This window comes from Triticum urartu, chromosome 6A, assembly GCF_056163025.1.
Source record: "Triticum urartu cultivar PI428250 chromosome 6A, HENAU_Tu73, whole genome shotgun sequence".
NCBI lineage: Eukaryota > Viridiplantae > Streptophyta > Magnoliopsida > Poales > Poaceae > Triticum > Triticum urartu.
Window position 1 is genome coordinate 577,100,955 of NC_141878.1, and position 16,511 is coordinate 577,117,465.

The 16,511-nt window shown below is 44.5% G+C and overlaps 1 long non-coding RNA gene across 1 annotated transcript; it reads left to right on the forward strand.

Moving 5' to 3' along the window:
* The first annotated feature begins 13,882 nt into the window (after positions 1 to 13,882).
* Positions 13,883 to 15,675, forward strand: LOC147966560 (uncharacterized). Its single transcript, XR_015607796.1, has 2 exons — positions 13,883 to 14,140; positions 15,346 to 15,675. It is a non-coding gene; the product is annotated as an uncharacterized LOC147966560 (long non-coding RNA).
* Positions 15,676 to 16,511: the final 836 nt, after the last annotated feature.

Here is a 16,511-nt window from a genome sequence, read left to right on the forward strand (position 1 = left end):
TGTCATTTTAGCATGTACATGTTGAACGCACTGCCTAATTTTTTACATACACGTTCAAGATTTTTGTTAACACATGTTGAACGTTTTTTAAATGTGCAAAACATTTGTTAAGTGTTAGGACTTTTTTTCTAAAAAAACAGTGAACAACTTTTTGAATGGTACGAAATGATATTAAAATCACACGAGCATTCTCTTATATTTTACTGTATAAACATTTTCTAAAAATGTCACGGACATATTTTTAAAACAGATGAACAGTTTTCTTCAACATCAAGAAGTTTTTTTAAATGGCACAACACATTTTTATTAAATTAGGTGAATAGTTTCTAAAAACATCATGAACAAATTTTTGACACGCATGAAAGTTTAAAATCAAATGCACATTTTTTAAAAGTTACCAACAAATTTTATACATCGTATGAACATTTTTGTAATATTATCGGTATATTTTTTACACTGCATGGATATCTTTTAAATGGATGCTGAACACTTTTTTAAAATTAAGTAAACTAATATTTGGTATATATTATTTTATTATTTATAATATTACAAAAATATGAACAAAGTTTGAAAAAAGGAAAAGGAAAAAAATAAACAAAACAACTAACGAATGAAGGCAATTAAAATATAAAAGATAACCTATCAGTACTCAGCCGATCCACTAACTGGTTTCAACGCAAGCTACCATCTCGACATAGGGTTTGCCACCAAACAAAATATCTCGACATGGTTTTTTTTAGAAAAATGTTATATCCCGCAATAGGTGAGACGTAGTCGCACATGATACGCACTTTCATTTTGTTTCCTGAGATGATAATAAGCATCGAGACAGGCGCGGCTATACCTCGCTTCTAGGGAGGCCGAGGGAAGCGACATGGTCCAGCCCAGATGCTCGGGAGGGCAGAGCCTCGTTTTGTTTTCAACGTTTTTTGCTTTTGTTCTTTGCTCTTTAACTTTTATTTACAGTTTCAAAATATTATAAATAAGTATATTACAAAAAACACATGATGTAAACAATTTAAAAATAATTAAACAAGCATTTGAAAAATACTAGTTGTGTATAGAGGAAATATTTTCCATGTATATCAAAATAGAATGTGTATGTAACAAAAATTGATTATTTATTTAAAAAATATTTAAAAAATGTTAATATAGCGTTTGAATAATGTTAAAATGTCTATAGAAGTTTTTTGGTCCATGTAGTCAATAAAATTAAACGTTGGGTTTGAAAAATGTTAATCAAGCATTTGAAACTGTTAAATGTGTATAGAAATATGAAAAATGTAAATCAAACTTTTGAAAATGTTAATTGTGTATATAAAAAATGTTGACATGTATTAAAAAATGTTAATCTTGTTTTTGAAAATGTTAATTACACACTTGAAAATACTAAAAATGTTTATGGAAAAAAGTTGACCATGTATCAAAAATGTTAATTTTGTATTAGAAAGATGTTAATCGTGTATTACAATAATATATTTGATATATAAAAAAATTCTATGTGTATGGAAAAACTAAGCATAAATAAGTTCTTATAAAATGTTAATCATGAATTTAAAAATGTTTAACGTGCATAAAAGAATGTTTCTCTTGTATACGATAAATGTTGAATGTGTAATGAAAAACATTTAACACGTGTTGAACAAAACGAGAAGCCAATGAATATCGATAAAAAACCGAGCTGGCAAAAGAAAAACAAAGAACAAATGCAAAATAATGAAATACGAGAAAAAACCAAACGAAACCGAAGAAAAAAGAAAGAAAGGAAAAAACTGAGAAGGAACCAAAGAAAAATAGAGAAAAATGAAAGTAAAAAAGAAAAATACTGAAAACTGAGAAAGAAAAGAAATTAAACAGGTGGGAAAAGAAACAAAAAAACTACCTTGAAGATAAGAGAAACTGTGAAAAATCCAATGACAAATCGGATCATTTTCCTCAGATAGGTTGCGCCTTCTGTATTAGCACGAACTCGGGCATGCCTTGCTGGCTAGCAGCACTACCTATCAGCCAGGAGACTCGGGATTGATTCTTTTTTTTGAGAGTAAATCGGGAGCTCTTTATTCAACATCGACAGCACCAGCAGAATCTGCTAGGAGGCTGGTTACAAGAAAACTAGGAGTAGACTCAAGCCAACATTCCGTAACATCTAAAGTGCTCGCTTGCTTTGCACAGAGATGAGCGGAGACGTTGCCTGCCCTACCAACATGTTGAACTACAAAAGACTTAAAAGAAGGAACATGCTCCCCAATTTCTAAGAAGATAGGCGCCACCACCGCACGGGATGTTTGGCGCGAATTCCAGAGATTCACAATCTCCAAATTGTCAGACTCAAAAACCACATCTGCATAGCCTCTCAGACGAGCGAAGATGACTCCGTCGCGAATGGTAAGAGCTTCAGTTATCAGCGGATCCGTAATCCCAGAGTAGGGTTTGCACCATGACGCAAGAAAGGAAGACCGAGATCGAGCAACTCCCCCTATCCCTCCCCTTCTTGCATCCATTGCAATACTTCCATCAGTATTTATTTTGATCCAGCCCAACTCTGGTGGGCGCCAGCCATGGCCCGGAAAACTACGGGCATGCTCACGAGGCAGCTCCAGAACTGCTAGGGTTTCCCGCACCTTTCTCATGGATTGGCTAGGATTGAACGCAGCTTTGTCATGGGTGATATTGTTCCGAGAGGTCCAAATCGTCCACATAACAGTCACTAGAGTTGCTCTTTCAGACTCTGAAAATATATCGTCACATAGGATATCCCTTGACCAGGTTAGCGCGTGCAGGGTCAGCCTTTTAACATTTAGCCACTCTGGTGTTGCATCCCAAAACTGCCTGGCCTGAGGGCACTCCAGTAGTGCGTGCATCATATCTTTGTCAGAATGAAGACACAATTTGCATGTGCTTACCGTCGCAATATGGTGGTATTTCAGAGTGGCTTCGACGGGGAGAATGCCTTGCAACACCCGCCACCAGAAGACTCTCACTCTGGGAATGACTTTGAGCTTCCACAAACGAGACCACATCTGTTTATCTGTCGTTGAAGATTCGGTAGTCGTCCCTTCCTCTAGAGCACGATATGCTCATTGCGAGTCATTAGAGCACGATACGCTGATTTCACAGTGTAGCAACCCGATCGTTCAAAAGCCCATGCCAACGAATCATCACCCCCTCCCTGCCTCAATGGAATGTTGAGAATAGCATCGGCATCTGGGGGTATGAAGTTCTCGCGCACCACATCCACCAGCCACGACCCATTGCTGGGGTCAATGAGGTCCGCCACAAAATTCACCTGACCAGTGCCAATTCTGCAGACCGGTGTCATAGATATAGTGCCCGGAATCCACTTGTCATTCCATATAGAAACTGTAGTGCCGTCCCTCCCAGCGATGATAGCGCGCCAAATTGAAGAGGAGAACCGAGAGGCTGTGGCTTGCATAAAATCACATGTAGGGTAATATCTTCCTTTGAGAACTCGAGCACACAGGGAATCAGGATTTGTCAGCAATCGCCATCCGTGTTTCCCGAGGAGAGCCGTGTTAAATAGCTCGAGGTCCCGGAATCCCATCCCTCCTTTCGCCTTTGGCTTGGTTAAAGTGTCCCATGCTTTCCAGTGTAGTGATCTGCGATCAAGGGAACTACTCCACCAATATTTAGCCGAGTAAGAGACAAGACTCTTACATACCTTCTTGGTTAGCTTAAAGCAACTCATACTGAACATGGGAATGGACTGGGCAATCGCCTTAATCCGGACTTCCCGTCCAGCACAGGAAATCAGACGTTCTGATCCGCCTTGGAGTTTGTTTCGAATCCTCTCCCCAATATGATCGAACGTCCCACTTGTGATCCTACCCACAGCGGTGGGTAGACCCAGATAGCGCTCGCTAAAAGCTTCCACTGAAATATTCAGTGTTTGCTTTAGCAGCAACTTAGTCGGAGCCGGAGTGTTTGGGCTAAATTAAATAGAGCTCTTTTCCTTGTTAACCGCTTGGCCCGAACCTTCCTCATATATTCTCAAAATCTCATTTAGTCTGTGAGCACTCTACTCCTTTACTTGCATAAAAATCAAACTGTCGTCCGCAAACAAGAGATGGTTGATCCATGGTGAGCGGTAGCTTACTCTTATACCTTTATCCACCTCCTGTCCACCGAAACGATTCAATAATGAAGTTAGTCCTTCCGCACACAGCAAGAAAAGGTAAGGAGACATGGGACACCCCTGTCGTAAACCCCTCGACGGGGTAAAAAACGGAAGGAGCTCGCCATTGACACGGATGGAGAATCTGATAGAGGAGACACACTTCATGACAAGGCGAACAAACTCCACTCCAAAACCAAGTTTGAGCATGACGGCCTGTAGATAGTGCCATTCGACACGGTCGTAGGCTTTCATCATGTCTAGCTTGATTGCACAAACTGGATTGCCCCCTTTTTTCCTTCTTCTCATTGCATGCACGCTCTCATGTGCAATGAGGATATTATCGGTTATCAGCCGGCCGGGGACGAAAGCACTCTGTTCTTCACCCACAATCTCATCCAAACACTCACGAACTCGGTTAGCGATTGCTTTGGCAGCGATCTTATACAAAACCGGGCAGAGTGATATAGGGCGATATTGGGTAATTCTCTGTGGAAAACGTACCTTCGGGATAAGAGTTATAGACGTGTCATTTAAGCCCGTTGGCAGTTCTCCCCTATTTAGGAAATCAAGCACTGCTGGAACAATATCATCCTTGAGCAGTTTCCAGTGGCGCTGATAAAAACCCGCTGTAAATCCGTCCACCCATGGGGCCTTTGATGGGGCCATCTGAAAGAGAGCTCTACGAACTTCCTCTTCTGTGTATGGTTTTTCAAGATCAGTATTCATCAAAGGTGTCACCCGGGGAGTTATAACATCCAAAAGCTCTTGCATCTGATTGAAGCCTTGCGAAGTGTAGAGCTGCTCGTAGAAGCTCTGAACCTCATCGCGATCTTCTTCTAGAGTATCACAAATTGTTCCATCAGCACGGACGAGCTTCTCTATCATGTTCGCCCTTTTACGCTGAGCTGCCTGAGCATGGAAATAACCCGTGTTCTGATCTCCTTCCCATAACCACGGGACTCTCGATCTCTGTCGGAGCCAAATTTCTTCTTGATGCAGTGCAAGTTTCAGCTTCTTCGCAACTGCTTTCTCCTCATCTGTTGGTGAAAGGATCGATATGGTTGACTAGAGGGGGGGGGTGAATAGGCAACTACCAATTTTTAGCTTTTCTTTACCAAATTAAACTTTGCATCAAAGTAGGTTGTCTAGATGTGCAACTAGGTGAGCAACCTATATGATGCAATAACAACAAGCATACAAGCAAGCAAGGGAAGAAACACTAAAGAGCTTGCACAAGTAAAGGTAAGAGATAACCAAGAGTGGATCCGGTGAAGACGAGGATGTGTTACCGAAGTTCCTTCCTTTTGAGGGGAAGTACGTCTCCGTTGGAGCGGTGTAGAGGCACAATGCTCCCCAAGAAGCCACTAGGGCCACCGTATTCTCCTCATGCCCTCACACAATGCGAGATGCCGTGATTCCACTATTGGTGCCCTTGAAGGCGGCGACCGAACCTTTACAAACAAGGTTGGGGCAATCTACACAACTTAATCGGAGGCTCCCAACAAGACCACGAAGTTTCACCACAATGGAATATGGCTCTGAGGTGACCTCAACCGTCTAGGGTGCTCAAACACCCAAGAGTAACAAGATCCGCTAGGGATGAGTGGGGGAATCGAAAATCCCTTGATGGAAGTGTAGATCGGGGCCTTCTCAACCACTCCCGAGCCAATCAACAAGTTTGATTGGCTAGAGAGATAGATCGGGCGAAAATGGAGCTTGAAGTATTTAATGGAGCTTGAGCAATAAATGGAGCTTGGGGGAGGAAGAGGTAGGTGAGAAGGAAGAAGGGGACTCCCTTTTATAGTGGGGGCAACAATCCCGTTGCCCCCCCACCAACCAGCCCCGCACAGGGCGGTACTACCGCTGAGAGGGGGCGGTACTACCATCAGGACAACGGTACTGTCGCGCCAGCCAGCGGTACTACCGCGCTGAGGAGACCAGTAGGGAACGGACCCAAATGCGGTACTACCGCGGTGGTAGGGCGGTACTACCGCTCCTGGAATGGTACTACCGCCACTACAACCGTGACTAGTGCCGCAAAACTCGACATGAGAAAAAGACCTCTCGAATCGAGGCGGTAGGAGCCAGACTGCCCAGCGGTACTACGGTAGTGGGGTCAAGGGCGGTAGTACCGCTGTGGAGCGGTACTGCCGCTTGTGACCCTTCGGCCATAGTACCGCAGGCAGTGCGGTACTACCGCTGGGGCGCGCGCGAGAGAGAGAGAAGAAATCTCTCAAAGATGCTGAGGACAAGGCGGAGGTGCCAGGCCCCCAGCGGTACTACTGCTGTGGAGCCACGGGCGATACTACCGCTGTGGAGCGGTACTGCCGCTTGTGACTCCTCAGCGGTACTACCCCTGGGTGCGCGGTACTACCGCTTTGACACAGACAGGACAAGGAAGAGAGAGGAGAGATCTCTTCAATGGAAAGGAAATGCTCGGAGGGTGAGAAGCTGATGTGTACGTGATGATTCCACCCATGCAAAACCCCAGCGGACCCCCTCTTGATAGTACGGTGCCCTCTACGCAACTAGTCCACCGAGAAAGAAACGAAAGAGCTACACCGTCTTGAAATACACTCCGAGGGGAAGAAGGCATCTCGTGCCAGGGGAGAATCTGTGAATTAAACAAAGCACAAGATTAGTCCGCAAACATGTTGTCATCAATCACCAAAACTACCTTGAGAGAGATATGCCGTAACAATCTCCCCCTTTTTGGTGGATTGATGACAACTAGGGATTTGCGCAAGGAAAAGAAATAAAACGAAGAAAGCTAAGAACTACAAAATATAGACGGGCTCCCCAAGAATGTGTGCACCAAGAGATGGCACGACACACACATTTGGATCAACACTCCCCCTATATTTTATAGTCCAACAATACTAAGCACAAGATATATGAGAGAAGTGAATAAACAGGACAAGCATGCATCTCACAATAAACTACAGTACTCTGAAATGACATAAGTAATAAGGTAGCGATAGGGAGCATATGTCTCACACCATATGTCTAGAACTTAGATCTCACACCAAACCAAACCAAAGAAGGACATCGAGAGAACACACAAGAAACCACAAGACGACTCAAAGCACGACACAAGAAGCAAATCCCTACACTCTCTCTCCCTTTGGCAGCGAGACACCAAAAAGGGCATAGAGTGACACTATGACTCCAGGTGATGGGAGGAGGAAGATCTTGAACATCACATCTCTGCATCTTCATTGTGGGTCGAAAACTGCTGTTCAGCATCGGAGTCGGTCCAGTGGCAATTCTGATGAATCCAGTCCTCCTCTTCAGTGATCTGACCCTCAGACCCACTGGCAACTGTTGCTCCCATCTGGCGCATGAGCTCCTTGTGGCGCGTCCTGGCATGCTTCTCCGCCACATGAGTCATGTACTGACCATGAGACTCCATGCAGAAAAGCTTCTTCATCTTGCGCTTAAGCTTCTGTGCCCATGACGGTTCTGCACTAGAGGGGCCAAAGTTCTCCTCATGAGCATCAGTAGCAGCCTCACCCTTGGTCCCCATGGCAGCAGCAGCAGCAGACGGACCCCCTGTGGCAGCAGTAGCAGATGGACCCCCTGTGTGAGGCACTGTCCAGTTGTTCTTCTTCCTCAGACGCTTGATCTCATGAGAAACCAAGTCTCCAGTCTCTAGCAGCACTCTGGGATAAGTCTGTGCCCAGGCCCTCTCAATGAGCCTCATGATGAATGGACCATAGATAGGACACTTGCGCTCAGACACGGCAGATAGAAGTTCAGACCACATGACATGAGAGATATCCAGGCTCTCTCCAGTGCTTGCTTCCTTCTCATGCTGACAGGAAAGGAGTATGTCCACGAGGTAAGAGTGGACCATATCCAGATGCCCGATCCGAGGGAAGAGAGTCTCACGGAATATGCGATGAAGAATGTCCAAATACGGAGACAGCTCATAGGTCTTCTTCTCAGTTACTGGGTGAACCTTCACAGTGCAGTATGGCCAAAGGGCTTGCTTGTGGGTGGACGTAGCATTGCGGTGAGGGCGGAACCCGACAGGAGTCGCAAGCCCGGTATCCACCACATCAAGTAACTCCATGAAAGCCTTCCACTTGACAGAAAGCAGCTTGCCATTGGTCATCCATGTCAGAGTCCTGTCGACATCCGTCCCAAGATGGACGGTGGCATAGAATTGAGCCACCAAATCCGCATCGAAATCCTTATTGAATTGCATGATCCTGAGAATGTTCAGCTGAGTGCACATCTGAAGAGCTTCGCCAAAGTACTCCGGGTCCTTCTCCATAGCATCAGTGTCAATGGAGCGAACATCAACAAAAAGATTCTTCTTGGCCTTGATCACATCAAAGTAGATGGCAAACTGAAAACGGTTCTAGAACGGGCGGTTGACCAAAGTGGGTTCTTGGTCCACCGCATAGGGGTTGCAGCGACGCTTCTCCCAAAACTCCTTGTTGGTCATCTCAGTCACAGTCTTCCCTTTTGGCTTATTGGCAGCTCGCTTCGATTGCTGAGGAGGTGGAGGAACACTTGCAGATGCACTTGCTGGAGGCGGTTGGGTGCTCGAGGAACCACCGGCTGGCTCTGAGGTGCGGTAGCGTTTTGATGTGGCACGCCCGGGGTTGATACGGCGACCTTGCTGCTCGGAAAGGTCATCACCTAGAGCCAAACACAAGAACACGCAAAACAACCAGAAAGAACGAGCATAAGCCAACAAAATCAACAAAAAGATCAAGGTAAGGCAGGAAAATGAAGGAAATTGGCATGCAGCGGTAGTACCGTGACCTGCCCGCGGTAGTACTGCCCCAAAGGGAGCGGTAGTACCGCTCTAGGTAAAGCGGTAGTACTGCTCCAAAGAGAGCGGTAGTACTGCTTGAGGTGGATAAACAACAGTTTCTTATAGCACGAGGCGGTGAAACAGCGGGTTCCTACTACCGTGGTCAGATCCGGCACTACCGGCCTACCAAATTCAAAAATAATCCTACCAAACTTTAATCGAGATAGTCTAGTTGCCTTCTCCAACCAACTCAAGCCTAGATTTAGCCAAAAATCTAGAGATGCAACCACCATTGCCCCTAAGAAACAAGAACTGAAAAAGAGACAAAACGAAAGAAGGAACGGGGGCAATACCGGCATCCATGGCAAGAGGACGAGGTGGGAATCGAGTCTACCAAAGGAAATGGAGAGGTACGCCCCGGAGACGGAGATCCGCCGGAGCCCTCCCGCGGCGAGAGGAGGCTGGAGAGAGGAAGAGAAAAGAGGGGCGAAGTGAATGGGTATGGGGGAGAAGAAACCTCCCCCTGCCCCGACTTAACCCCCTGTTCTCGTCCCCCAGCGGTAGTACCGTGCTGGGGGGCGGTAGTACCGCTTACGAGCGGTATTACCGCGCACCACCAGCGGTAGTACCGCCCAGCACGCCACGGCAACTAAACAGACACGGCTTTAGCTCGACGAACCGACAAAAACGGCAAGAGAAAAAGAGAAAAAAAACACACCAGCAAACGACCAAGACACACCTCTTCAAAAGAGGGCGGTGGCCGTGGCCACCTATGTTTGAGTCAAAAGGTATGGCACCGCGAAGATTTTAACCTTGGGCCCATGACCAAAACTCGTCTTTGAAGCACAAGTGCCATCAACAATGGCTAAAGTGAAAGACTTGATCAATTTATGCATAATGGGGGGGGGGAGAGTTCATTGAGAGAACAACACTCCCCCTATGTCCATGCCTACACCTAAACTAGACAACAAAATGAGCGTGGTAGGGTGTGCACGGGTTCAAGCCACATTGCTCGAATTAATGATATTTAGCTCATGCCTTAACTCGCGAAATCTTGCTTCATCCAAGGGCTTCGTGAAAATATCTGCAAGGTTGTCATGAGTGTTGACATAGTTGAGCTCGATCTCTCCTCGCCTAATGTGATCCCGGATGAAGTGATACCGAAACTCAATATGCTTCGTCTTGAAGTGTTGCACTGGGTTGAGAGAAATCTTGATGGCACTTTCATTGTCACACCAAAGAGGCACTTTGTCACAAGTGACACCGTAATCCTTTAAAGTTTGCCACATCCATAGAAGTTGTGCACAACAACTACCGGCGGCAACATACTCCGCCTCAGTGGACGAGAGAGACACACAACTTTGCTTTTTGGAAGACCAACTTGCCAAAGAGCAACCAAGGAATTGGCACCCTCCGGAAGTGGACTTCCTATACACTTTGTCTCCCGTCCAATCGGAATCCGAGTACCCTACAAGCTTGAAGTTTGATCCTCTTGGGTACCATAAGCCAAAGTTTGGGGTATGAGCCAAATATCGAAAGATTCGTTTGACCGCCACAAAGTGACTTTCCTTAGGTGTGGCTTGAAACCGTGCACAAATTCCCACACTCAACATGATGTCCGGTCTAGATGCACAAAGGTAAAGCAAGGATCCAATCATGGAACGATATACCTTTTGATCCACCACTTTACCATTGGGATCTAAGTCAAGTTGGCACTTGGTGGGCATTGGAGTGGAGGCCGGCTTGACGTCACTTAGCTTGAATCTCTTGAGCATGTCTTGAGTGTATTTGGATTGATTGGTGAAGGTTCCTTCTCTTCTTTGCTTCACTTCGAACCCTAGAAAGAACTTCAACTCTCCCATGGAGGACATCTCGAACTTTGAGGTCATGAGAGCGGCAAATTCCTCATTGAAAGCTTTGTTAGGATAACCAAAGATAATATCATCAACATATAATTGGCACACAAACAACTCCCCTTTGACCTTCTTAGTAAAAAGAGTGAGGTCGATTAGCCCAACTTCAAAACCACGGTCTTGTAACAACTCGGTAAGGTGGTCATACCACGCACGTGGGGCTTGTTTAAGGCCATAGAGTGCCTTATCGACTTGATACACATGATCGGGAAAGTAGGGATCCTCGAACCCGGGGGGTTGCTTGACGTAAACCAATTCATTAATGGGACCATTAAGAAAAGCACTCTTCACATCCATTTGTTGTAACTTAAAGTTATGATGAGAAGCATATGCAATCAACATGCGAATGGATTCAAGACGAGCAACGGGAGCAAAGGTTTCACCGTAGTCGATACCCTTGACTTGGGAGTAGCCTTGTGCTACCAAACGATGTTGCGAATGATAATCCCATGGGCATCTTGCTTATTCTTGAATATCCACTTGGTTCCAATGACATTGTGGTTCCCCGTTGGCCTTGGCACCAATCTCCACACTTTGTTGCGCTCGAAGTTGTTGATTTCTTCGTGCATGGCATTGAGCCAATCCGGATCTTCTAGCGCCTCATAGACCTTGTGGGGTTCCACACAAGAGACAAACGCGTGATGCTCACAATAATTTTCTAATTGTCTACGAGTGCTTACCCCCTTTCTTAAGCTTCCAAGCGCATTCGTCATGAGATGATCCTTGGTGGAGAGCTTGGAAGCAACCTTGGCGGCACGACGCTCTAATTCCTCCTCGGTGGTGAGTTGAGGAGCGGTTACTTGATCATCTTGAGCGTCATGAACTTGTTCTTGATCTTGAACTTGCTCGGGAGAGAGAACTTGACCTTGGGCATCACTTGGTGTGTCAACACCGTCTTGAGTATGATCTTACCCTTGGTCTTGTTCATGAGGTTGAGGGCCTTCACTTTGTTCTTCAGAAGCGTGTGGGCCTTGGGTTGGTGATGGCTCCACTTGAGTGGAGCATTGTCCTTCTCCTTCGGCCACAAGGGGTTCCTCAATGGGTAGGATGAAACCAACACCCATTCTTCTTATGGCTTGAGGAGGAATTTCATCACCTACATCACAAGTGCCACTTTGCTCCACTTGGGAGCCGTTATTCTCATCAAACTCCACGTTACACGTCTCCTCAATAAGTCCCGTGGATTTATTGAGGACACGGTAAGCATGAGAGTTTGTAGCATAACCAACAAATATGCCCTCATAAGCTCTAGCTTCAAATTTAGACAACCGAACACCTTTCTTGAGAATGAAACACTTACATCCGAATACCCGGAAGTACTTGAGGTTGGGCTTGTTATCGGTGAGTATCTCATATGGAGTCTTGTTCAAGCCCTTGCGGAGGTAGAGCCGATTGGATGCATGACACGCGGTGTTGATGGCTTCGGCCCAAAAGTTGTATGGAGACTTGAACTCCGCCATCATGGTCCTTGCCGCATCCATCAACGTCCGGTTCTTTCTCTCCGCAACACCGTTTTGTTGAGGGGTGTATGGTGCGGAATATTGATGCTTGATTCCCTCATCACTAAGAAATTCATCCAAGGTGTAGTTCTTGAACTTGGTGCCGTTGTCACTTCTTATTGTCAAGATCTTTGCATTGTGTTGACGTTGTGCTTCATTTGCAAAGTCAATGACGGTTTGTTGGGTCTCGCTCTTCCTCTTGAAGAAATACACCCACGTGTACCTTGAGTAGTCATCTACAATCACCAAGCAATACTTCCTACCTCCAAGACTATCGAAGGATGGGGGCCCAAAAAGATCCATGTGAAGGAGCTCCAAGGGCCTCTTTGAATAAATGATAGTCGTGGGAGGGTGAGCCTTCTCATGTAGCTTTCCTTCGATACAGGCACTGCAAGCACGATCTTTAACAAAACTAACATTCATTAGTCCACGGACATGGTCCCCCTTGAGGAGACTTTGCAAAGATCTCATATTGACATGGGCTAAACGGCGATGCCAAAGCCATCCCACATCAACTTTAGCCATTAGGCATGTCGCGGTCTTAGTGGGTCGCTTCGAAAAGTTAATCACATATAGACCGTTCTCGACATGCCCAACAAAAGCTACTTTAAGAGTCTTGCTCCACAAGAGGGCCACGGTATCGATATCAAAGAAAGTGGCAAAGCCCATGATTGCAAGTTGACGAACGGAAAGTAAATTGTATGCAAGGGACTCAACAAGCATGACCTTCTCGATCGTGAGATCATGAGAGATAACCACCTTGCCAAGTCCCAATACCTTAGAGGATGAGGCGTCACCCCACTCGACATTGGTGGGCATAGATGGAACTTTGTGCACGTCCACCACCAAGTCCTTGCTTCCGGTCATATGATTTGTAGCTCCGCTATCGAGCAACCATGATCCATCACCGGAAGCAAACACCTACAAGAGATCAATGCTTGGTTTTAGGTACCCATTTTGTAATGGGTCCTTTGATGTTAGTAACAAGGGTCTTAGGAACCCAAATAGACCATTCAATGTACTCATGAAGAGAACCAACAAATTTGGCATAAACATGCCCATCACTAGAACGGCATAACACATAAGAAGGATTGAAATCGCCGACTTTGTTGGGAGGGGTGACATTGCCCTTCTTGACATTGTTCTTCTTCTTCTCCTCGGGGGCACTCCCTCCCTCCCTCACAAAGGTTTGCATGAGGGGAGGAGGTCGTTTGGTCTTGTCATTCTTCTTCTTGTTCTTGGAGTCGGGCACGTACCCAACCCCTTCCTTGGCCACACCTCCCTTTTGGTTGATCAAGAGATCATTGAGGTTCTTCTTGCCTTATACGCAAGTCGCAAGACCTCTCTCAAGAACGTCGGGATTTTCTGATGGTGATGGTGGTTGCTCATTGTAGTGTACGATTTGTTGAACATCTCGCTGGGTAGGGTTTGATTAGGCTGGTCTGATGTTAATTACCAAATTACTCTTTCTGAACCTGTAAGCTACCATGTAAACAAGTACATCAATTTGATCCTTCATAGGGGGGAGCTGATTGGAGACAGATCGAGGAGCAACGACGCTGTTGTTTGAAGCTTCTTCATAGGTCCATCAACTCGGTGTCTCTGCTTGATTGTTATCTTTGCCACTTCCTAACCCTCTTCGGCTTCCCCTCGCCATCAGCCTTTGGACCCTGAAGTAAACATGTTCTCATTTGGTATGAGTGTATTGTCCACATGCCAATAGAAGTGAAATCAGGAGCTACGGCAGTATCAAATATATATGCAATGGGCCTCATCATGTACGAGCCATCCACATCCCAATACAAAACAAAACAGGAGCTACAACGTAAGGAATTTGCTATGGTCTTCACTGTCTAACAGCCTATCTAAGATTTACAAAACAAAACGAGAGCTATAACATAAACAATAAATGTAAATATAACCTTTGCTCTGTTCCTTTTAAACTTGCTTTTCTCTGCAACTACTCCGAGTATGTTTCCATCAACACACATATGTATATGCTCTGCTAGTGGATACTTGTACTGTACAGGGTTTGCTGCAAGTGGATACTTGTACTTGATAACCAGTTGCTAGTGCTATGAATGCTCGACATATGCTTTCTCATTTGCTAACTTTTGCAATTTAGTCATATGCTTAGAACATAAAATCCCCCCTTGTGATTTTGTGTTTACATAAATAGTATTCATGCTTGATATATATACCATACCAAATTTTGGTGTTTATTGGTTTTTGAAATTGGATTCTAAATCATGTCCGTTACTTGATTTGTCCTACTAGACTGATGCTTTTTTCTTGCAACACGCAACTCTGAACCATGCATCTTATGTTGTAATTTTTAAATGTGTGTGGCATCAAATTAGAAATGTGTGTCGCATCGGATTTTGATAAATGTGAAGTTTGGCTTTCTTGTCAGGAATAGGAACAATCAGGTTTTGATAAGGTTGCTTTATTTAGTTGGGGTTGTGTTTAGAATATACTCCCAAAGCAAGTGCATTTGTTGTTTTCCTTGCACTGTCTGTTTATGGTGCCATAAAAGATAAGGGCCCTATACATCGGTTTGTGTATCCTTCTTGCACTGTCTAGATTTCCTATTTTGGTGCTAGATCTATGAGGTGGTGCTTCGAGCTTTGAACTTCCAACTTAACCTGAAGATTACTTACTTTTGAAGATGCCTAAATCTGAAATCTGAAACTAAATTTGTTACCCCTGTGTTGCCCCTTGAACAAAGTTTGTACATTGAGATCAGTTATCTTGAACGTTCCTTCTTTTCGTCTCAGTGATCATGGCTATAGTGTGACATAAAGTTTTATCTTTGCTCCTCGGCATACTAGTGCTTTGTTGATATCCTCTTGCACTGTTCATTGTTTCATTAGCCTGCCAATTCTACATAAATGTCCTTTGTCCTGACAAATGGTTGTTCCTGAAAAAAGATTTACAATTTCTGCCATAGTATCCCTTTTGTTCAGCTATTTTTTGTAATGGTTTTTTTTCTAAAGGCACTCTAATGTTCATCTCCTTTTGTTTTATCAGGTTCTCATGCACCAAAAGAAGCAACAATAAACAAGCTGGATGAATAAATTTTTCTCAGGTTCTCAATGCTAGATGACCATGACACCAAAAGATGGATACATGTTTTTGCATTATCTTCGTTGCAAAATGATGTTGTGGCTGTGATGAACTGTCTGCTGCGAAAGATTATGTTGTTATGATAAATAATGAATGCTTGGATTTGGGATTCAAAGTCATGTTGTTATGATAAATTGTGTTATTGCTGTGATGAGATATTGATTTCAAGTCATGCAAAATTATGTTGTTGTTGGGAAAACTGCTGCTAAATTATGAGATATTGATTTCAAGTCATTTTTATCAGGTGACCTTTACAATTCTGTAGCAAGGATATAAGGGGAGTTAGTTACATTGTAAAGATTGGATTTTTAAATGTTCTACATCATGTTATGTCAACATGACAGACCCTTTCTACCAAATAGAAATTTTAAACGAAGAGGATTGTAAAAGGAAGGATTTTGAGGATTCAAGGGGTTTTGAGGGGATTGGGTGAAAGAGGGGGATTCACCAAATCCCCTGAAATCCCCCCTCCCAAAACCTCTACAATCCCTTCCTATCAAACAAGGCCTTAAGGGGCTAATTGCTCCGGTATTGCAGAGTTGAGGGGGTGATTTAACCAATTTTAGACTTTGGGGGGAATTTGATCCAACTAGAGAGATTTGAGGGGGAAAACTATACTTTCTTCTAAATGTTCCCACGGGGCTACTGGCCATATTAGCTGGTGGGAAGGAATGGGACCCTATCGCTCGAGATCTCCTGTTCGATGCGTTAAGCGCCGAAATCACTAGTTGAGAAGTACTCGTTGCAAAGATCACTTCAATTCCCCTAATTGTGATAGGTGGCGAGTTTTTTATTATAGATCCATTTATTCGAAACATTTTATCTCTCAAATCGTGCATCCAAATCTCGAATCGCTTTCACCGTTGGATTCCTCGCATCGGGATCTTCAAAACTAGATACCATGTTGATAGGTTTTGACAAACTTTTTTTAAGAAAAAAACCAGACAAAAAAACGAACCGGGAGCACGGGTTTTTCTCTTTTCGAAAGAGGCACGCCCGTGCCTCTCACGAAATCACAACTGTGCCTTTCGTGGAAGCAAAACCGTGACTCTCACAGAAGGAAAAAAACA